The sequence below is a fragment of the Tiliqua scincoides genome, chromosome 2, assembly GCF_035046505.1.
Source record: "Tiliqua scincoides isolate rTilSci1 chromosome 2, rTilSci1.hap2, whole genome shotgun sequence".
NCBI classification, from domain to species: Eukaryota; Metazoa; Chordata; class Lepidosauria; order Squamata; family Scincidae; genus Tiliqua; species Tiliqua scincoides.
The window spans coordinates 238,960,757-238,983,964 of NC_089822.1; the positions used below are offsets into that span (position 1 = coordinate 238,960,757).

Here is a 23,208-nt window from a genome sequence, read left to right on the forward strand (position 1 = left end):
GGGCTAGCACTTGCACTGGGCATCAAGCTTTAGGGGGGCAACAAGCTGAGCTTGACACAAGTGACCACAATTGTGAAAATCTTGGTATGCATGAATAATACCATCATGTTATGTATCATTGGAAAGGTAATTTAATGTAGAATGCAATGAAACAAACCCCATTGGAATATCTGTATTCTATCAAACGTTATGGCTAATTAACCAGAAAATGAAAACACAATTGCCTTATAGAAGAAAAAGTGAATTTTCTAAACTCAAAACTGACTTATGAGACTGATTGTTGTGCACCTCTTATATTTAGCATGAGAAGAATAACCATCCCTCTTCACCCCAATACAGTGTCTTGAGCCTATCAGGGGCACACTTTTTAATTTACTTAATTAATTTGATTTTGTCTGGGGGGGGCTACAAATCTTATTTGACCCCAGATAGCAGATAGATAATAATAATAATAATAATAATAATAATAATAATAATAATAATAAAACATTATTTCTATCCCGCCCTTCTCCTCAAAGGGACCCAGGGCAGCTAACAACATATAAAACAGATTAAAACATAATTTCACAAACAGATAAAAACACATTAAAAAAACACATTAGCAGAACCCATAAAAACAGTAGTCAGATAAAAGTCAGAATAAAAGAGCATAAAACAGCAGTACTTAGAGGAATCAAGCCTGTAAAAAGCAAATAGAGATGAATAAAAGATGTTAAAAAGGCCATGAAGTCAGAAGGCTTGATTAAACAACAAGGTCTTCAGGCCTCACCAAAAAGTCTCCAAAGAGGGAGCCTTTCTCAAGTCAAGGGGAAGGGAGTTCCACAACGTTGGTGCCACTACTGAGAAGGCCCTATTTCTTGCCGCCGCCCCACGTACCTCCTTAGGCGGCGGCACTTGTAAAAAGGCCTTCTCTGGTGACCTGAGAGGACGAGCCGGATTGTACGGGAGTAGGCGATCTCTAAGATAGCCTGGCCCAGAGCAGTATAGGGCTTTAAAGGTCAAAACCAGCACCTTGAATTGGGCCTGGAAACGAATGGGCAGCCAATGTAGCCCCCAGAGAAGTGGACTGACAAGAGTCAAACCGCCTAGCTCCAGTGACCACACGGGCCGCCGCATTCTGCACTAATTGCAGTTTCTGAACCGTCTTCAGGGGCAGCCCCACATAAAAAGCGTTACAATAATCTAACCTCGATGTCACCGTAGCATGGATCACCGTGGCCAGGTCTGCACGATCCAAGTATGGACGCAGCTGGCGCACCAGCCGAAGTTGAGCGAAGGCCCCCCTAGCCACAGCCGCCACCTGGGAATCCAGGAGCAGCTGCGAGTCCAGGTGGACCCCCAAGCCGCGGACCTGCTCCTTCAGAGGGAGTGCAACCCCATTCAGAGCAAGCCGATAATCCAGCACCTGCATCAAGGATTTCCGAACCAGGAGAGCCTCTGTCTTGTCCGGATTTAATTTCAGCTTGTTAGCCCCCATCCAGATCCTCACTGCTTCCAGACAGCGCTCCAGGCCCTTAACCGCCACCCTGGAGTCTGGAGGAAAGGAGAGATAAAGCTGGGTGTCATCAGCATATTGATGACACCCCACTCCAAACCCTCGGATGACCTCTCCCAGCGGTTTCATGTAGATATTAAATAGCATGGGGGACAGAATTGAACCCTGCGGCACCCCGCACTTCAAGGGCCAGGGTGTCGAACAGGCATCCCCCAGCACCACCATCTGGGACCGACCTTCCAAGTAGGAGCGGAACCACCACAAAACAGTGCCTCCAACTCCCAGCTCGGCCAATCGACCCAGAAGGATACCATGGTCGATGGCATCGAAAGCCGCCGAGAGGTCCAGCAGGACCAACAGGGACGCACTCCCCCTGTCCAGTCCCCGGCGTAGGTCATCCACCAAGGCGACCAAGGCGGTTTCCGTCCCAAAGCCCGGCCTGAAACCAGATTGAAAAGGATCCAGATAATCCGCTTCATCCAAGACCCTCTGGAGTTGGGCCGTCACCACTCGCTCAATTACCTTGCGCAGAAAGATGGATTGAGATACCTTTTCACATTTGAAAAAGCCCAGACGTGACGTTACTTCCAGTTGTGACATCACTTCCGGGGCAACATTTTGAGCTTGGCACCGGGTTACACGCTCATTAGCTATGCCACTGGTTCTAGACATGACACTCTCTCCCCGTCCCCTTTGTTTAAAGAAGTATTGAATTTTCTGGTTCAGTTTAAGACTAAGTAACCCAGTACATCAAGCACATCCTTGGCCATTGTTCACATGGTTTTACTTAAACAGCAACTGGAGTGGGTCTGTGTGTGAGTGCCTGTGCTCTGGATTGAGACCATGACCATGCAGATAAGCTTTAAACCTCTTCTCCACCTTGGTCCTAATCTAGATCCACCACACACCTGACCATTGGCCAAGAGAAGAAGCTTGCCATTGGTGCCAATTGTAGTTTTCCTTTTTGGACAAACAGCAGCTGTGAGGGACTGGTGAGGCTGGGACATGATGGAAAAAGGGTTAAAACTCCCTCCCCACTGTTCACCAAATCCAGGTCCCCCTCCTTTAGCTGCTGTTTACAAAAACCCAACAAACAAGTAAACAAACATGCAATGGATTGATTTCACATGTAGTTTCAGCCTTAGATACAGTTCTACGATCTAACTTTAAAGCTAGGCTTGGAAGTTTGTACCCATAATGAAGCATTTTTGAACTCCTGTTGTTCCAGCAGGATACCCCTAGAACAGTGTTTTTCAACCAGTGGTACTTGAGGTGGCATCTGGTGGTACTCAAGGGCCCCCTGGATACCTGCAGCCTGGCAGCAAGGCCTGGAATGTGAAACAACAGACAGCGGTAGGAGGCTCGGCTTGGCAGGCAGACACTTTTCCGCACTCGATAAAGCCCTCCCGTCTATCCTGAGCCTCTTACTGGTGCTTGTTGTGTCACATCTGGTCTCCCAACCCAGAATTAGCTGGCATTGATATCATCACAAGTTACTTCTGGTGGTCCACTTTGCTGGACCATGCAAAGTGGTGTGGCAGAGGACAAATGTTGAGAAACACTGCCCTAGAACAGTCTTTGCTAGAGGCACTATCTACAGCAGGGGTGCTCACACTTTTTTTGGCTCGAGAGCTACTTTGAAACCCAGCAAGGCCCGGAGATCTACCAGAGTTTTTTTTACAATGTTTGCGCCATCATAACATATAACATTTATGTGTACAATGTATGTTGGTGTACCTTGAGCCCCACTGAGTATAACAGAACTTACTCCTGAGTAGACATGCCTAGGATTAGGCTGTGAGGCTGCAATCCTAGCCACACTTACCTGGGAGTAAGCCCCATTGAGTACAATGGGCCTTACTCCCAGCGTTTCCTCTCAGAGGCACCTGAAGGGGGGGGGTCGGCACTCCGCGATCTACTCATTTTGCCTCGCGATCTACTGGTAGATCGCGATCCACCTATTGAGCACCCCTGATCTACAGTATAACCAGCTAGTCCACAACTTTCATGAACTATCTTAAGAAGCCATCTTCACATCAGACTTTGGACTGACCTGTTATTCGTATATGCATCCTCTCACGCTGACCCATGGCCAAACATTATGATTGTTGACAGTGTAAGATTCGTATCAATTTCAAGGCCAAGTGCAACATAGCAGTGACAGTGCATGGTGTTTTTGCAATACTTGAAACAGCACAGCAGTTCACAAATGCTTTTTTCCCTTGCCTGCACAATAAGCCTTTGTGTTTATTATTATGATGATCATCGTCATCACCATTATTATTAGTCAGTTGTATGGCACAGTAGATTATTGTAACCATTCAAGGTAATTCCTTATGTTATACACCCACAAATAATAATGAAACAGTGTCAAGGCACACAGGGCAGGGAAGAGAGAATATTTTCCAAACCTGTGAAGTGCAGTTGTACTAATGGTGCATAACAGAGACACAATAGAAACCGGAGCAGGTTCTAACAAAGATTATTTGACTTGCAAGGCATTCGTTTGACAGTTTGGAAAACCTTTATCAGAATGGGAAATTATATATATATATATATATATATATATATATATATATATATATATATATATATATATATATATAATTCTTTTCCTCCTCCCCTTCTCTAAAAAAAAAACACTTTGCAAATGGAATTGGAACTTACCATGACCTCTGGATAAAGGGCGCACGTAAAACCTAGCTTTTAAATTTGTTAACCACCATGCAATTATTTGACAAAGAAAAAAATCAATTTGATTTTGTGGCACAGGAGAGATGGGCAGCCCAATCCTATTCAGTGCTAGGGCAGCGGGGCAGCACAGCCCACACCATATGCAGCGCTGAAATTGGGCAGGTTGTTCCCTTACTCCATGTCACACCCCAACATGCCCAATGGGGCTACTTGGATCTGTGACAGCAAAATCGCTGGTGAAAATCTGAGAAGCCCCATATAGGGCCCAGGAGGGGGTTAGGATACGTCAGGGTATCCTCCAGAGATGCATTCTCCTCCCGAGCCTGAACCACACCCTCCCTGCATCCCCCACCCCAAAATACCCCCTACTAGCCTCAATTCTGTGCTCTCCCCACCCCTCTGCTGCCCAGTGCATCACTTACCTGCCCGGTTGACCGTCAGACTGGATTCAGCGTACAGATCTTCCTGCCAGTGCTGCCTACTCGTAAGTCATAGTAAACGTCAAATCAAATGTCAAAACCTCTGGTGCACAGAGGTCATAGTAAATGTTTATGTCATGTTTGCGCCAGCTAGTGCCAATGTAGCAGCCGCTGCACCTGCACAGTGTCATGATAATATTGGGCCATAATAAACATTATAAACGTTTTTGAACTCCATGAAAGCTTCCACTGCAATAAATTGTTAGTCTTTTAGAAGCCACAAAAACTCTTTTCTTGACTTTGCAGTAACAGACTGACATGACTTCCCTCTGTCCTTGGAACAGTACACCATCACATTCCAAATCAGACAGCCAAGGGCAAGTGATCTGGTGCAAAAAAAAGGCAGTCCTGATAAGCAATAGCCATGAGCATCTTAGAACTTCTGTGATTCAAGCAGCTTCTAGAAGAAGGCTCAGGTTCCCTGGTTTGGCGGGTTGTAACAGGGGTCCTATTTTAAGCAAGGGCCTAAGGTCCAAGACCACTGAAGTCACCAATAGCTTCAGTCTCACACGACAAGGCCTTTCTCCAGCAACATGATCAGAAAGAGCAACTTGGGCAAAGCCCTTCCTTTAGCATTATCACCTGCTCACTCTCACTTCCTATGCCTTCCTGGGATGGTGCAACTGAGGTATAGAAGAGGAAAGCTCTGCCAAAGCTCCTCTTGCTCTTCATACAGCAGAAGACTCTTAAAGTGCCTGATGTTCCCTTTGGCAAAAAGTGGTTAACGTATATAAAAGTGAGTGGGGAGAGGAGGTTCTTTCAGGGTCACATAAAGTAATTGAATGGACCTTCCGTTTGTCCAAGTCTTCCTGGGAATTGTAGTTCTGGGAGGAGTGACTACAGGGCTTCCTCCAGAGACCAAAGCTATGACTGACATCACCCTGGTGCCTTTTTGACATCTGTGTGGCATCCAAATAGGTTTGGGCTGTTCAATTCTGAGAAATAAGGACTAATCACACACTCAGTGTGATGTTAAAAAAAAAAATTCCAAACACAGAAACAGAACTACCAAGTTTGACAGTCACCTGCAGCTGCTGGGAGAATACCTTTGTGGTTCCAGCACCCAGAAAATACACCTGTTTGATCATGACTGCATACCCTTAAGTATATGATTTCTTTGAGAAAATTGGGTTGTCATTCTTTGCCGGCAAACCTGCTGCACTTACATCTGCCAGAAAAGAACTTGTCCTTCCACTACTAAAAGAAGTTCATGTTCAATTAAAAACTGGTCCTCTCGGGGAGTTTTTTAATCAGAGTTTGAACTTTATTTTATATCTCAGGCAGAGACTAAGCGGATTGAGAACAACTCGTTTTCGATTCCGTACCAGTCCCCTCTTCTCAGCATTCGTGCAGTTCGGCATTTCTCTAATGAGGAGGAAAGCCTATGCTAATTTTCAGATACATGATCCTGCCCAGCTTTGAGATTAAGACTTCAGAGTCATAATAGATGTTTCACCATCAGGGTTGCTTTAATGTGTAAGAGAAAGGCTAATTATATATCCCAGTTTGGCCTTGTTAAAAAAGCCAGAGGCTGTTATTTCTTCCTTTCCTCTTCATAAATTGTAATACACATAAAAACCACTAGACTGAAAGTCCTCAAAAATGGGGGGGGAGCCTTCCTAAAAGCATTTCCAAGTCCTTTAGGAAGGTGGTTCACACTGACAAAAAAAGGGTGAAATTGTCAGGGTATTTAAGGCTTTATCACAGGGGTGCCCAAACCCCGGCCCTGGGGCCACTTGTGGCCCTCGAGGACTCCCAATGCGGCCCTCATGGAGCCCCCAGTCTCCAATGAGCCTCTGGCCCTCTGAAGACCTGCTGGAGCCCACACTGGCCTGACGCAACTGCTCTCAGCATGAGGGCAACTGTTTGACCTCTCGCGTGAGCTATGGAATGAGGGCTCCCTCCACTGCTTTTTGTTTCACCTCTGTGATGCAGTAGCAGCAGCAAAGGAAAGGCCAGCCTTGCTTTATGCAAAGCCTTTTATAGGCCTTGAGCTATGGCAAGACCTTCATTCATTCATATAAGTTCATCTTTAATATATTCATTTATGTAAACTTATGTAAATTTATCCAAATTTTAAATGTAAATTAATTATTTTCTTCCCCAGCCCCCGACACAATGTCAGAGAGATGATGTGGCCCTCCTGCCAAAAACTTTGGACACCCCTGCTTTATCAGAAAGCACAAATTCTGAGCCCTGGACCTCCCTAGGCCAGTAAAGCTATCAAGGAATGTATGTTCGCAGGTCCTAGAGCCTTCTTCTGGCACAGAAGACAAAATTAGGGTTGTCAGTTTGCTCCCAAATGATGCAGTTGAGACAGCTTTTTTCTTAAATGGATAGGTTGCAGGACAGTTTGGGGTCTCTGCTAAACTCTGCCCCAGGACTTGATTTTTCCCCATTTTTCAAAGTTGGCAATTTTTTCAAAGGTTGGCAACAACAAAGGCTGTGATCAAGGCTGGCCTTTGGGCAATATGGCCAATTTGGTCAAATCAGGCCCTACAGTGCTGCCACTGCCCCAGCATAGAATTGCCGATGCTGAGGAGTGGTGACCAGAGCACTGTGTCAACCCTCCCTCCCTTCCTTGCTTCCGTATGACATGAAATGAGCCTCCCGGAAGCTGTTGGTGGTGATGTCATCCCACCACTGCCAACTATTTCTGGGTGCCATGCTTCACACACACGGAACCATCAGTGCTTGACTGGCCATGACTGCAGTTGCCATGGCTGCATGGCGAGTGGGGGGCCTGCAGGGAGGGTGTGGGACATATGCTAATGCTCCACATTGGCCCTGCCGCTTCTGGGTTCAACCCTAACTGTGACAGCACCAGGCCCAGACTCGGGTTTTGAGATGAATCTGTCCTGGCAAGCCTAAGCAAAGGGTTCACAACATCAGCTTCTGTGAGTGGCTAACAGAATGAAGAATCTGAACTGGCCAGTCTAGGTACTAGAATCCTGGCTTTATGTGCTTTTCTTGACAAAAAGTAGAGCCAGCGCCAGCCCAAAGCCTTCTGACACCTGTGGTGGCATGGCAAATGCTGCTCCCTTACCTGATTATGTGCCAGCCTCTGTTCTCCAACTCTCCAATGTTCTAGCTTAGCACTCTCTTCCCTTCACATTTCCTTTTTGTCTTTGGTCCCCTCTTCCTTTTCCAATACAGAGAATGGACGGAGAAGGAGGTGCAGTGGAATCCAATAGACTAACAGAGATGGGTGCACTCAGGGCTTTTTTTCTAATGGAACACGGGGGGACGGAGTTCCGGCACCTTTTTGCAGGGGCCCCTCCCCTTTGGAGGCATTCTAGGAGGGGGGAGCAAAATAGAGGCATTCACTGGGTGGGTGCTGGGGTGCAGGGTGGGCGGATGCCTGACCCCTGCCTGACCGCACAACGACCCCCTCCTGCCCCCATCCCCAAGCTCTTGCCTGAGCCCAGCCTGCCTCCCCTCCCCCTGCGCTCTGCTTCCCAGTGCAGCTTCCAAGCCGGTGGAGGGCACGGGTGACACGCGCTGACACCGAGGAGGAGGACGGACAGCCAGCCAGCCAGCCAGCCAGGGAGATGGGCTGCGGCACCCACAGAACACCCAGGTACTGGCTTGGCAGAGGAGAAGGGGAAGGAAGCTGGCTGGTGCAGCCCCCCTGCCAATCTGCAGCACGAGCCTAGGCATGTCTACTCAGAAGTAAGTTCCATTGTGTTCAATGGGGCTTACTCCCAGAAAAGTGTCATAGCCTTGCAGCCTGAGTAGACAGGCAGAGGAAGGGCTCTGTGGCTGCAGTCCTCTCCACACTTTCCTGGGAGGAAGCCCCACTGCCTCTAGTGGGACTGACTTCTGAGTAGACAGGCACAGGAGGGGCTCTGTGGCTGCAGTCCTCTCCACATTTTCCTGAGAGGAAGCCCCACTGCCTCTAGTGGGACTGACTTCTAAGGAGACCGGCACAGGATTAGGCCCTGAGGCTGCCATCCTATCCACAGTAAGCCCCATTCACTAAAGTGGACTTCTGAGTAGACATGCATAGGATTGGGCTCTTAGGCTGCAATCCTAGGCACTTTCCTGGGAGTAAGCTCCATTGACTAGAACAAGACTTACTTCAGAGTAGACATACCTAGGATTGGGCTCTTAATCCTGGCAGAGATATATATCTGCACCCGTTTTCACATGCCAAGGGCAGGTGAAAAGGGATTCTACGTCTGTACAACGTGCTGTCCAGCCTTGCCAGAGATCCTCCTCATCCTTCCCCCACAAGCATGCCCTCCGCCAGCCAGCGTTTGCAGCTCCTCTCCAGCAATGCACAGCAGCTGCTCAGGGCAGCAGAGAACATGCAATTGCATGCCAAGCGCCTTCCCAAAGACACAGAGTATTCTGATACCTGAATTAAACCATATTTAATTGCTTGTTTGCAAATGTAGCTGTTTCTGTGTGCACCTCAGGACCCCTCTCGTGTAAGAATTCTTTTTTTGTTCTTACTCCCACAGTTGCTTAGAGTAATTTTATTACATGGAACTCATGTAAGCCATTTTTCCGGAATCCATTCACTGCTTCCTCTCCACACTACATACTACACGCTACAAGTGCACCTGTACAGTATTTTTCCCCATGTGTAGAAAAAATAGCTAGGGGGAAGGGGATGTGGAGATTGGCAGCCCAATGCTATGCATGTCTACTCAGAAGTAAGTTCATCTTTAGGGGGGAAGCACATAAAAAATATTTTATTTCTCCAATAAAAAAATGGTTTAAAAATAAATAAATAAAAGATTAACAAGTTGTGAGTTCCTGCACCTTTTTATTTACAAAAAAAGCACTGGGTGCACTCCATCAATCTGCTGCCTGAGGTGACCACCACAACAGTTGGTGACCACAACAGTTGCAGCAACTGTTACCCTGCACATGCCTGATCTCATCTGATCTCGGAAGCTAAGCAGGGTCAGGCCTGGTTAGTACTTGGATGGGAGACCGCTTGGAAATACCGGGTGCTGTAGGCTTATACCATAGTCTTTCGAGACTGAAGGTTGCCAACCAACAGTTGGCTGAATGGGTGGGCCAGCTCTAAATAGAACTGCTTGCATCCTGTAGTCCTGCCTCTGACTTCAGGCCCCTTGTGTGGGAGAAAAAGACATTCAAGCCTCTTGCTCACCCCTGTCCCTTGCAAATTATTATACACCAAAAATTTTTGTGCATACCCTGAAGCCTACTTAGTGCTTGTACTGCTAATTGCTTACTAAATCTAATTGCTAAATCTAAATCTAATTGCTTCCTAACAGATTTACTGCAGCAACCAGCAGTGTAGCTATTTGCATCTTCCCAAGACCGTGCTGTTACCTTACGGATTCCAGCTTAGTCAAACTGTCTGCTTAGAGCTATCAAAGCATTCACAATCCACTAATTATTCTGGCATGTTCTTTCCTGGAACCTCTTCTTGGTAACACTAAGGGGAAAAGGCTGTTTCCCTCAGGGGAGAAAAATCAATGAAAAGGGTGGATTACATAAGTTGCTTACAATGAATAGAAGAAGCTATCGTATACTGAATCAGTCCATTGAACCATCTAGGTCAGTACAGTTGACACAGACTGGCAATCATTCCTTCAAGGTTTCAGCCAGGATTTTTTTCTCTGCCCAACCAAGGTACTAGGGATTCAATCTGATACAGTACCTTCCATATTTTTTTTTCCTACATTTTTATACCACCTTTCCTTCAAGGTGCTCAGGGTGGTGTACATAGTTTCCTCCTTTTGTTCTCACAACAACCCTGTAAGGTAGGTGAGGATGAGAGAGAGTTACTGGCCCAAGGTCACCCAGGAAGCTTCATGGCTGAGCAAAGATTTGAACCTGGATCTCCCAGGCCAAGTCCAACTCCTGGACCACTACATACTATCTCTCAACCTGAGGGGATCATGACTAGTAGACACCAATAGACTTGCCTTCCATGAAATGTTTGTTCATGAGGCTGTCCAAGTATTTCATTTCATTTCAAGTATTTATGCCCCACCTTTCTACTTCCAACAAATAAGAAGGCACAAGGCCACAAATGTGCATATCAAATGCTAGCTTTGAAATGTAGTGCCCACAGAGGGGTGACAGGGAGTTACATCATCTTTCTACAAGAGCAGAAGGTCTTCACCAACAGCAGAGGTAACTAATAGAAGTCCTGTTGCTGTGCATGTTTGCGCACTGACAAATTTGCCCCAGCTCTAGCCTAGTGCAGCCAGGCACAGGCTTTCAGCTCAGCTGAGTTCCAGACAGCATCTCCTTTATTTAGTCCAAGACTAGCTGGCCGCTCTCTGAAAACCAAGTAGGAATTTTTTGCTTCCATGCAGATTGCCCTAAGTAAGTGTGAGTGTTTTTCCACCTACCCTAGACTGAAGCTAGGTTATGCAGAGTTGCGATAGGTTAATTGGTCACTTTGGCAGGTGTCGTGCAGGGTGGATAGGTAGCCCACAGGCTTCTTTGTACAATCTGAGGTAAGCAAAAGCAAGGGTTGAGCCAGTACCACTTCCATGATGCTTGTCTGGCTCAAAGAGGCTGGCTGGCAAGCCCTTGGCCTGGAATAGACAGAACCGCACAGGGTTTGCCTGCGGGCTGAGTCATCCAGCTGCCTTGAACCTCCAAGCTTAGTCAAGGACTAAGCATTGCCAGGAGTCAAACTGTATGCCCAAATACATCTTGGCGACCAGTTTCCCCCAGCTAGCTCCCTGCGCCACTATTGGGGTTAGTTAGTGCCCTGCTGTATTTTATGTATTAATAGTTAATAAAGTGGCCCAGATTAATTCCAAGTCTGTGTCTGATGTGATTATTGGCAGTGTGGAGTAATAAGGACCTGACAAGCAGAGATTTGATTATTGTAAAAAAGAAAAAAGAAAAAAAAAGAGCTAGTTTATCGCTGGTCTGATATCCCAGCACAATGGAAGTTTCTGTAATAATTGAATGGAAGAAAAGAGCAATAATTGAAATGCTCAGCATATACTTTTTGATGTGCACCTTTCCAATATGAGGGACAAATGCTTGCCTTTTGTATCTAGTTAACCATTATCTTACTTCTTTCCCTTCAACCCTGAATTCACATGCTCATTTTCCAGGGAATGCCACCCAAATTCAAGCTATTTATATATATAAGCTCTGCTGTCCTCTCCATCCAATTATATTTATTTTATTAGTAACGCAATCATTTTTTGAACATGTGTCAGGTACCCTCCCGCTACTCCAAGTGCCTGATGAGCCAGAAAAAAAATGGTATAAGAACTAATTAAATATTTAAACAAACATATTTAAACATCAGTCCTTCAGAACAGCTATAAAACACGTTTGCCTTCTGTTCTCTTGCACAGCCATTTACTCTCTTGCACACCCGTCGACTCGGATTTGGAAAACCATCCAGTATTTACTATCATCAATTTCCTTCTGTCTTGATGGTATAAGAAGCACATGTTGTGACTGTGGGCAAAGGATATGACGCACAAGCAGAAGGTGTGAAGATACTGACCAAGAAAGTGACAGTTTCACGTGTTACATTGGGAGAAATGAAACTGTGTTTGTGAATCAAGACTCATGTGCAGCATCTCTTGGATGCCATGACCTGAATCCAAAAAACTGTGAGCAGAAGGGGCTAGTTGAATCACTAGTGCAGGAGGCCAGGCTCATTATGGACCTCCTCCCATGCAGTGAGCAGCAGGCATGGGAGCTGAGCAGCGGGCATGGTGATGCATAATTGCCCTGTCCTCACTGGGATTCTTTGGCTATAATTTTTGATAGAATAGAGATATTTTAATGCTGTTTGTTTCATTGCATTCTGAATGAAATTACGCATCAAATGATATATAACATGATATGATTATTCAAAAATACCAAAATTTTGGCTAGTAGTGGTGTCACCCCCCCGCCCGTGCATGTGACCCAGTGTTGCCTGCACCTCTGCACCCCCCTAGCGATGCCACGGCTTGTGGCCCAGTCCAATTGATAGGAAGCACATCAGAATGCATGTTCAGCCAGCCCTGGCTGCCACAAAAGTGTTGTAACATACCGTAGATACTCGCCTATAAGGCAGAAAATTCATGCCTTGAAATCCAGCGTGGATTGCCTCTTCGTCTTATCTCTGGGTCATTAATGAGCTTGGGTGGTTTAAGGGTATCGCAACAGCTATCAGAAGCCCAGAGGAGCTTCCATCTGGCTTGCAACGCCCCTCCATTTGCTGCTGTGCTTCTTTGGCTGCTAGAGACTGCAGCCGGTACTTGTGGGCATGATGGGAGCAAGTCATGGAGCCCGGAGCTCTCCCGTGTCCTGCAAAACAAACAGGCTGCAGCCCCAGCATGGACACAAGCTGCAAAGGCTTGCTTTGCCAGACTTTGCGGGAGCGCGGGACTCGGAGCACCACATGGACAGGCTTGAGGAAGGAGACAGTGAGGAGCTACACATGGTAGCAGCGGTGGCTGCATTAGAAAACTCTCCAATTTGTGCTTTCAGCTTGGAAGGTAGGATATGGCAATCCCTTTTCCTTCCACTCAGTGTTCCTCCCTTGTGCTTTTGTTCTGGTTATTTGCACTGTAAAGATAAGATAAAGTCTATCCGCATTTTAAAGAGGTGCATACCCACAATTTCCTGGGAGTAAGCCCCATTGACTATAATGGGACTTACTTCTGAGTAGACATGCATAGGATTAGGCTCCAAGGGCTTATGCACTGGTGTTGCTGTGATGTCTATATAGAGATCTTCCCTCCCTCACACCTTCCCCCTGTTTTTGCACTGGTCTGTATGGAGATCTGCCCCTCCCCCCCACACTTCCATCTGTTGGTTCTGTGTGCAAGGGCTTATGCACTGGTGTTGCTGTGATATCTATATAGAGATCTTCCCTCCCTCACACCTTCCCCCTGTTTTTGCACTGGTCTGTATGGAGATCTGCCCCCACACTTCCATTTGTTGGTTCTGAGTGTGCAATGTCTTTTGCACTGGTGTTGCTTTGATATCTATATAGAGAACTTCGCTCCCCCACACCTTTCCCCTGTTTTTGCACTGGTCTGTATGGAGATCTGCCCCTCCCCCCCCACACTTCCATCTGTTGGTTCTGTGTGCAAGGGCTTATGCACTGGTGTTGCTGTGATGTCTATATAGAGATCTTCCCTCCCTCACACCTTCCCCGTTTTTGCACTGGTCTGTATGGAGATCTGCCCCCCTTCCATCTGTTGGTTCTGAGTGTGCAAGGGGTTTTGCACAGGTGTTGCTGTGATGTCTATATAGAGAACTTCCCTCCCCCACACCTTTCCCCTGTTTTTGCACTGGTCTGTATGGAGATCTGCCCCTCCCCCCCACACTTCCATCTGTTGGTTCTGTGTGCAAGGGCTTATGCACTGGTGTTGCTGTGATGTCTATATAGAGATCTTCCCTCCCTCACACCTTCCCCGTTTTTGCACTGGTCTGTATGGAGATCTGCCCCCACACTTCCATTTGTTGGTTCTGAGTGTGCAATGTCTTTTGCACTGGTGTTGCTTTGATATCTATATAGAGAACTTCGCTCCCCCACACCTTTCCCCTGTTTTTGCACTGGTCTGTATGGAGATCTGCCCCTCCCCCCCACACTTCCATCTGTTGGTTCTGTGTGCAAGGGCTTATGCACTGGTGTTGCTGTGATGTCTATATAGAGATCTTCCCTCCCTCACACCTTCCCCGTTTTTGCACTGGTCTGTATGGAGATCTGCCCCCCTTCCATCTGTTGGTTCTGAGTGTGCAAGGGGTTTTGCACAGGTGTTGCTGTGATGTCTATATAGAGAACTTCCCTCCCCCACACCTTTCCCCTGTTTTTGCACTGGTCTGTATGGAGATCTGCCCCTCCCCCCCACACTTCCATCTGTTGGTTCTGTGTGCAAGGGCTTATGCACTGGTGTTGCTGTGATGTCTATATAGAGATCTTCCCTCCCCCACACCTTCTCCCTGTTTTTGCACTGGTCTGTATAGAGATCTCCCCCCCCCCCCACTTCCATGTACACAAATGTATTTTATGATCTTTTACTTTATTTTTAATAAATTAGATGGTACAGTTCTTAGATAACAATTACTGGGACATTTTTCAGGATTCGGCCTCGGGTAGAATCAGACAAAATTATAGTCAGACACCTCCCTAAGTTAAACCCCTGACTTATCCGAGGGTCATAACAAATTCCATGATTTTGGGCTCAAAACCTGCCCTCATCTTATCTGTGAGATCGACTTATGGGCAAGTATCTGTGGTGCTTTGCGACGGCACAGAGAGCTGGTGCACCAGCAGAAAGGCCAGAGTATTCCAGCATGTGCCAGCAGAGTGAAGGAGGCCCACTGGATCAGGTAAGCCTGTGAGCTGGGTAGGGTTGAGGATAGCGGGGGGAAATCAGGCCTGTGATGGGGTGCTTTTGGTGGCACCAGTGAATGGTGAATCTCAAGGCCCTTCCCAGGTCTGATCCCCCTGCACAGATCAATGTGCCATTAATATCACTGATGCAGGTCTGAGTTGACCCCTTGCAGCTACTGGGCTTACCCCGGGGCAAGAGAGAAAATGTTCCATTACCAAGAGGAGACCAAATCCCCTACAGAATGCTGTATCACTGTGCAGGAATTTACAGTGGATTGGGCTGTCAGTCTTGTCCCTTGAACTCTTAAGCAAGAGCTAATGGAAGACTTCTCACAGTGCAGAGCCAGAATGCACTGAAGGTTGTATTCTGCAATGACTGGTAGGTGGTGAATAAGACTGTAGCAAATAAACTCTAATGGACCATAACAGAGTTTTCAGGAGCTGCTCTCAATGTGTGACAAAAACGGGATTTTGGTTTTTTTAAAGAAGCCCCACAACCTCATTCTGCTTAAAAAGCAAGAGTACTGATGGATACATATTTTGTATATGTACAAAATGCGAATGCCAGTGATCAGTGTTCTAACCTGATATTTGAAAGTTTCCAAGATGTTTAGTTTTGACATGAGATACTTCAAAGAGGAGCTGTGTTTTATTAAGCTGCATCGCTTAAGCAGTGGAATCATAGCAACATAAACGATGCATCTTTTTCATTCACAAGCACTGACCTGAAATTTGCATTTAACTCTTTGATCTGTTTTTAATTCTGAAATGAGAAAATGCTAAAGATATGTTACTTATCAAATTAACAGGTAGTTTTTTTTCTCTCTCTCTTTCAGTTATTTTAAAATCTTGTTAACCACACACAAACATACACACACACCCTTAGAAAGCAATTTTGGCATCAGTGGCACTGCATTTCACAAGCTGGCAAAGTTTGGGCTGTTAGGTTATGGAGCTACTTTTTGGCTTCCAATTTCATAAGCACAGTGAAACCTGTAATCTGAGAATTGGTAGCACTAGAATTAGGCAGAATTAGGCACTAGATTTTCCTCATGGATTCTTGCTCTTTTACATATTCATGATTCAATTGCAAAGAACAGCAGTGTTTTAAAGAGCATTTGTTATAGTGACTTTTTTCTGGTGCGTAATAGCTCTAGCACTTGTATCAATGAGATAAATGTCTCTAAGGCTTGAAGAAGTGCAGTGCTAACTGCACAGTTACAAGTACCTGATTTCTATGGACCAATATGCTTTTTGTACTAGGTTTACCTGTAGCAGGTAACTTATGAGGCAGAGAGAACAAACAAAGCTGAGATGTGTGGTCCTGCACTCTCAGAAAAGTAGCAACAATTGCATAAAAAGGCCACAAAAGCAAATAGAAATGTATGCATGTATTACACTAATCACATTCATTCATTCGTTCATTCATTTTTATCATATGTTTAACATGTATTTCCAATAAAATCTAAAAACATAAAAACACAGTTTATCATAAAATCAGTTTTAAAACAGTAATCTGACGATTCCCAAGATGGTGGCACCCAAATCTTGTGGTATCATGTGATATCCAAGATGGTGGCACTCACGAGAACTGGTAGAAAGGGCCATTTTATGGCTCACCTGTAAGTGCGCTGTGACACCCTAAGGTGACACCCACACTTTGGGAACTTCTGCTATATAGGATTCCCAGTTGAAAGGTTTGTGACTTGCCTTTTCCCTCCCTCTTAGTCTGAAATACATTATATCCTGACACTAGGCCACAAATATCTATTTATTTTTCATATTTTTAGACCACCCTTCCTCCAAGAAGCTCGGGGCAGTGTACATGGTTCCTTCCTTCCATTTGTTCTACACACAAGGCAACTGCACATTAAACCACAATTGCAATCAACATATAATAGCCATAAACAAAACTCTCTGTAATGTTAAAAAAAAACTTGCAGAAATTCACTAACGGCCTTTGTTTTTCATCTTCCAGAATAATGGCTTTGATGCTTGACAACAGGGGATCTGAAAGAGCAGATGTGAAGGAGACGTTCTCCACATTTTAAATATCCGAGAGCACAAAATGCTAAAATGACCACAATTAAACAAGCATTGAGAAGCTTTTTAGGCAACTCTTCACTGAGTATGTGAAACATTAAAACCTGACATTATGGCCTGTTTATCATGATTAGGGTCCCTTCACCCTTGGATAAGCAAACCAACTTCCTTTTAATGATGGTGACACATCCATCCATTAGGAGAGAATGGATCCATTTGGTCTTGCCTAATTCTGGACAAACAAAAACAAAATCACACCAGGAACGCCACTGAGCAACAATTTAAATAAATGTCTCAGACAATGCTCCAGCTAGAATAGCAAATGGAAAACAAACAATGCAGTGGGCAGATCTGATGTCTTAATGTTTAAGGTGAAATGGCTTGGACTGTTTATTCAACTGTGCATAATTCTGATGGCCTAGATATGGCATATGAAAAATTAGTACGTTTCAAGCAAATGACATGAATATGAAAGCAAATTCAAATTTGTATAGTGCTTTGGAGTGTTCAAAGCTTCATTTACATGCATTGCCAAAATAGATACTAATGCTCCTTTTTTAACAGAGGGAAAAACTGGGGGTTGTTTTCGTGACTTCTGTCTTTGGTTCTGTACCCACCTACTGAAAGAAAGAAAGAAAGAAAGAAAGAAAGAAAGAAAGAAAGAAAGAAAGAAAGAAAGAAAGTTGAGAAGGAATAGAGCAACAAAGGCTCTGTGCTACCAAAACAAACAAAAACAAAACCTTAGGGCGCAATCCTACCCTGCACTGGAACAGGCAAGCCAAGAGGCTTGCACTGTAACCAGTGTGGGATAGGGGCCCAAAGTGGCTCAGCCAGATGTAAGGGGAAACTTTTTCCCATATCTCTGGATAATGCACCCTGGACCCTATGGGTTTCCTTGGACTTGTGCCACCTCTGGAGAGCAGGAGAGCGGAGAGCAGAGCAGCTTGAAGCTGAGCATGTGAAAGAAAGATGATTGCTTTCTTTCTCAGTACTGTGCTCTGGGTGAAGGGAGGGGTTGCTGGCTCCAGGTAGTGCCTGGAGAGAGACGGATGAATTGTCTGCCAAGGACTCTGTCTTGCATCACACAGGCAAGCAAGGCTGTTTCTAAATCGCCTAGCAAAAGGACATTGTTTTTTAATGGATTTGCTTTAATACAATTTTTGCCATCTGTTCTGTTCTGGGAACAGAACCCTTGCGAAGGACAAGACTCAACCTGTACATCTAAGTCTGTGGTTGCATTCTAAATCTGTCCATAAATTGTGGATTAAAGAGAGCTACTTTAGCCATGCAGGGGCACTGACAGTCTACAACCCTGTACCTGAAGATGGAATGCAGGCCTGTTGGACTCTTCTCTTATTAAAGTGGTTTGGAAATCCTGGAAGCTATCAGTGTTTGCCAAATCAAGTTCTTTGCTATGATATGAAGACAAAGGAAGATTGAGCCTACAATTTTACCATGCCATGTATATTAAAATCCCAGAGGAAGGCTCTTTGGGGAAGCAAAGTGCTAGAAATAACAGAACACTACAGCTCAGTTCTGAGCTGCCTGGAGCGCTGGGCTACTGTGGCGCCAAAATGGCTGTCACCGTGCCAAAATGACTGCCACTGCATCCAACGTGTCCCAGGTAGCCACCACCATCTCCTCAGTAGAAGGGGACTTTTGTCCCCTTCCCCTGAGTAAGGGCAGTAGCCCCACAATGGGGGCTACTCAATTCTGTGGTGGCTCTTGAGCTGCCTCAGAATCAAATAGTCCCATGTCAGGTCACGCAGCCCAACATGGGGCTAAGTATCCAGTGGAGCTCAGCTTCACAATTCCCATCCCACGCCCTCCCCACCAAGCGCCCCACGCCCTCCCTCTTCTCCCCATACCAGAACGCCTCTCTCCGCCTCCCCCTACACTCCCATTCACCTTTCCATTGCCCAGAGGTCTGGGTGACCATCGGGCAGCAGAACATGGGCCCAGTGCTGACGCTGGTCCAGCGTGGGCTCACATAGGGCTAGCTCCAGAGTTAGGCCCGAGGTAAGGGCTCGCAAACGGGCCTTATGGCACGTTTGCAACAGTGTGCGTCAGTAGTGAGCTGGTGCGCACTGTTCAGGATCGGGCCCTCATTCAGTAGCTCAGGTACAACACAAAGAAAGCAGATATCTATGTTATACTGAATGGTAAGAGTCTGTTCTTAAATGTGCTGCCTCCCACCTTATATTTCCAAGTAATATTTATTTTTAAGAACATAAGCCCTGTTGGATCAGGTCACAGACCCATCTAGTCCAGCTTCCTGTATCTCACAGATCACAAACAATGTGAATCTATCTATCTATCTATCTATCTATCTATCTATCTATCTATCTATCTATCTATCTATCTATCTATCTATCTATCTAGATGCACATACTCACTGCTACTACTCCATTTGTCATCCGCCAATGTGGAGGACAGAGTCACCAAGTGGTGTGTGCAATCACATCCTAAGTTCGCATGCAGAAAATCAAAAACCTGCACAGAATCTGCATGATCTTTGGCAAGCAGCATTTGCTTGGTACAGTCACTGCACAATCCACCTCTTCTCCCCATCAATCATGTGGAAATGACATTGCAATGAAAACTAAAAGGATTATGCATTCCCCTTAGAGGATCTGACTTTCCCACTAAAAAGTTTACACACTAGAATCTGCTTTTGTCTTCCCAGCGTGGGGAGAGCACTTCTTAAAAAAATCATTAGGAATCTGCATGACTCAGATTACAGGATAAGACTCTTGAACAAGTGCAAAAGGAGATTATGTATTTTGCAAATCAGACTCAGCATAATTCTATATTCAAGCCTTGTAGCGCAGTAGGCAGCCAATGGTAACTAAGCAGCGCCATTTGAACAACACATAAATATTGCATGCCGCTCTAAAAGCCACAAATGCCAAACTCTAAGTGTGTGAAAACATCCAAAGCTTCCATCTCCAGAATGTAATTGCAGCCTTGGGATTTGTGCAGGGGGAGGGGGCAGTGAGATCTTGTTGAAAAGACCCCTTTCATTCCAGATGTTAGTGATAGTATCCTTGTCAACTATATAAGCAGACTAACATTCAAACATTTTCCATACCAGACCCTATTTTGCTGATTAGAAAAGGTGGATCTTATTTATATCTTACATGCTTTTTATTTAAAGAAAAGGGTCAGTACAGCACGTAGAGAATGGGGATCTATAAGCAGTGTCGCAGCTTCAGGTGTAACCAGATACTCCGCAAATACTGTGACAACCTGTGCTGGTTTTATACTACTGAATACATCATAGATTGATTTTTGCTGGTAGAAACTGAATGCTACATGACTCTTGACTTACTTATTTATGGTATCATATATCCAAGCATTTTGCCATTCCCTGTTTGTTCTGGTGCAACATTTTTCCATCATCCTGGCTGCTGTATCATAGGCCTATCGTTAGACCACTAAGGCACAGCTATGTAGTTGCTGGAATGCAGAGATGTGAAAAGAGCAGCATGAAAAAGCATCAAGTCATTCAACAAGAGCACATTCTGCAGGAAGAACTGGTCACCTCTCCAGTCTATTTGTACAATGATTTTGCGGTCTAGAACGTTGTCCAAAAACACAGCTGTAATATTAGCACCTGGTCTGTAGCTGCAGTTGAATGAGTGGGCGATGAGGTGAAAGATACTGAGGCTACAGTCCTATCCATACTTTCCTGAGAGTAGTCTCCATTGAACACAATGGGACTTACTTCTGAGAAGATATGCATAGGAAATGGCCTGTACCATTTCCAACTTTTAAAATGGTCCTATATATTTAAGAAAAACAAAAACAAAAAATATACCACCCAGCACATCCCTGCAAGCAGAAAACTAACATAGCAGGGATAAGGCATGGGTTTGAAATTTTCTCTCTGTGTATTCAGGATCTTAAAAACAATTTTTTAAAAAACCCTTGGAGGGAGATCTTAACATGGAGGAACATCCAATAAAGAATACCATAAGAACATAAGAAGAGCCTCGCTGGATCAGGTCAAAAGCACATCAAGTCCAGTTTCCTGTATCTCGCAATGGCCCACCAAATGCCTCAGAGAGCACATGAGACAACAAGAGAACTTCCCTTCAGGCTGGAGTTGGTTCTGCTCAATATGTGTAGACCATATCCAGAAAATCATTATTCTCTTTACTGTACACCATCCCTTTGCTCAGGCCCCAATCTACCATCCAATGCAGAGAGGCTCACTCCCATCATGGATGGTTTGGCCCTATCTAGGGTACTTTTCCTCTTCTCCAAGATTTTTTTTCTAGTCACCTACATGCCATAGCGCTAAAACAATGGCCACCCATTATGCATTTCTTAATTCCATTGCAAAAAGAGCACTAAGAGATTTTGAACCAAGTCATATAGGCTATGATTTATTATAACTGTATGCATTTGTAGCATATGAACCTGCCTTATGGCAAGTTAGACCACTGATCAGGGGTGACATATTCGTTTCGTGCAGAGGGCCGAATAGCATCCATGATGCCTGATAAGGACCGGAAGTGATGTCATTAGACAGTAAGCAATGTCATTAAACAGGTCATAACCAGAAATAAGCACTTTTTATCACTTAGGAACTCATTAACTGCAAATGACAGAAGAGAAAATACACAAATCTTGATAATATTTTCAAGGTACGGGAAAGCCCAATTATCCTGTGGGCTGCCCTTTCAGCAGTGTCACCGCAGACCTGCTCAGCAGCTGAGAGCCTGAGGGCCAGATAAAAAGCTTCCGTGGACCACATCTGGCTCCCCGGTCCTTAAGTTTGACACCCATGGACTATCTTATCTACTGAGAGTCAGCACCTTGCCAGCCACCTTTCCAGGTTTCTGCTATACAGTTTAAGAATCTAACCAGGATTGCCAAAACTTTATTGTGCTTTCCCCAATATGTGCTTTCCCCAATATGACAAACCCTAACCATTGTGGCAAAATGTGGATTTTCCAAATGTGTGAATGGTTAGTAGAACGTAATGTAGGTTTAAAAATGGACCTCATTTCTCAATATTTCAATCAATTCATGAATTTATCCGCTCTTTTATCTACCTGATCTATGCAAACCAGATGGGGGTTGAAAAGTGGGCAGTTAATATAACTAATTAAATTAATTTTAAAATGTTGTAAAGGCTACAGGCAACCTCTCTGAGGTTCAAAATGGCACCTGGAGTCATTTTAATGCAACTTTTGGTTTTTGCCACAAACCAGAAGTTGTGTTCTAAAGGAACTGGGAAGAATTCTGAGCCTTGGAGAGGATGTGCGAGGTGGTGTGCAGCTTCTCCACGGCTCAGAAGGGCTCTGGACATGACCAGATGTGACCAGGAAGAAAATTGTGGATTTGATTATCCACAATTTTTGGTATTTTCAGTGCGGGGGGGGGGGGGTCTGAGAATAGATCTCCCATGATACGAAGGCCCCACCTGTACTCTGTAATCATGGTCAAGGGACTAAAAAATAGAATAAAACCTAAGCTAGCACCCAAGAAATACTAAAACTAACTTGGAGCAGGAATGTTAAAGCTCTACTAAGTACAGACAAAAAACTGAAACCAACCCTGCCAGAAGTTCAATAGAACCTTAAACCTGGCCAATTGTGATCTGACTTCTGCAAAGCCCACTCCCATCTGAGTGTCAGGACAAGACAAGTGTATTTAAAGCCAGGCTTTTCTGATCCAAGAAATCACAGCTAATCAGCTCCATAAATGATCTGTTTCCACCCCTAATCACCTCATCACCCACAGGATCACCACTTGTTCTTTGAGGTCACCTGATCCATGAGAGTCCTCCAAGCTTGGAACCAGTGCTGGATCAGGATTTCCTCCATGAAACCAGTCTCAACTTCTTGTAATTTTATGAGAAGGCAGCTCATAGTTTTCTTAACTTTCTTGGAAATTCTCTTGTTAAAAGTAGCTGTGAAAATGCGTCACCTAATAATGTTGTATGGAATTTGTTCCAGATATTGCATAAGGCATGACCTTCCCCTGGTCCTAGCTACTAACACACGCTTTTGAAGAGGACAGTGTCCCAAATGTGTGTCATGGCCTGACTACTCCTTCCAACATATGTGAATCCTCCCATTACAGCACAATCATCAAGTATTTTTTTTCTAGCCATAGGGCAGTGTTATTCAAACTGTGAGGTGCGGCTCTTTAGGGAGGCGCCAGGAACTCAAAGGGGAGGCGCA

The 23,208-nt window shown here is 45.1% G+C and overlaps 1 protein-coding gene, 1 long non-coding RNA gene and 1 pseudogene across 2 annotated transcripts in view; 2 read left to right on the forward strand and 1 right to left on the reverse strand.

The window, feature by feature from the left end:
• TAFA1 (TAFA chemokine like family member 1) overlaps positions 1-23,208 on the reverse strand; it is a 396,155-nt gene that overhangs the window by 314,402 nt on the left and 58,545 nt on the right. The window lies entirely within an intron of this gene.
• Positions 1-23,208, forward strand: part of LOC136642121 (uncharacterized) — a 68,897-nt gene that overhangs the window by 43,826 nt on the left and 1,863 nt on the right. The window lies entirely within an intron of this gene.
• Positions 9,522-9,641, forward strand: LOC136643516 (5S ribosomal RNA; annotated as a pseudogene).